The sequence below is a fragment of the Penaeus vannamei genome, unplaced genomic scaffold (genome assembly GCF_042767895.1).
Source record: "Penaeus vannamei isolate JL-2024 unplaced genomic scaffold, ASM4276789v1 unanchor5303, whole genome shotgun sequence".
NCBI classification, from domain to species: Eukaryota; Metazoa; Arthropoda; class Malacostraca; order Decapoda; family Penaeidae; genus Penaeus; species Penaeus vannamei.
In genome coordinates, this window is record NW_027218282.1 from 2,013 (window position 1) to 2,500 (window position 488).

Here is a 488-nt window from a genome sequence, read left to right on the forward strand (position 1 = left end):
TAGGTGAATCCACAGGTAGTGTCAAATTTGTCGTTTATTTTGGGTGTTGTATTTTTCAATGACTATGGAGACATTACACGTAGATCATCAATCATATAAGTGTGCTTTAGTAATTAGTGTAAATCTTCGTTCGATCTGAAACCTAGAAATATTTCGTTTTGTTTACAGTTACCATTCTCAAAAGTGTTTGTAAGGATCATTACCTTTTGTATTTCTCGTTAGATGTAACGACTACACTGCACTTCAGTAAATCGGTATAATCATTATGATGATGTCATGCCAAAGGGGCAGAAAACGGCAGTGTAAGGATATTGTTTAATTAGAAATTGATACTGTCATTGTGCATCCACACAACAGTTTTTATTCAGTTTTATTTGAGATGGCCAACACAGGCTGCTTCTCTTGGCAGTTGTAGTTTGTTTTTTTTATGTTAACGCCTTGGATCAGGGAGAATGACCGTCATGTCGTGAAAAAGATTTGGTGGAGGG

The 488-nt window shown here is 36.1% G+C and overlaps 1 protein-coding gene across 1 annotated transcript in view; it reads left to right on the plus strand.

The window, feature by feature from the left end:
• Window positions 1–230: 230 nt before the first annotated feature.
• Window positions 231–488, plus strand: part of LOC138861411 (rhomboid-related protein 4-like) — a gene marked incomplete at its 3' end in the record, with an annotated part of 4,544 nt that continues 4,286 nt past the window's right edge. The window contains exon 1 of the mRNA XM_070120468.1: window positions 231–254. The remainder of the gene's footprint in view (window positions 255–488) is intronic.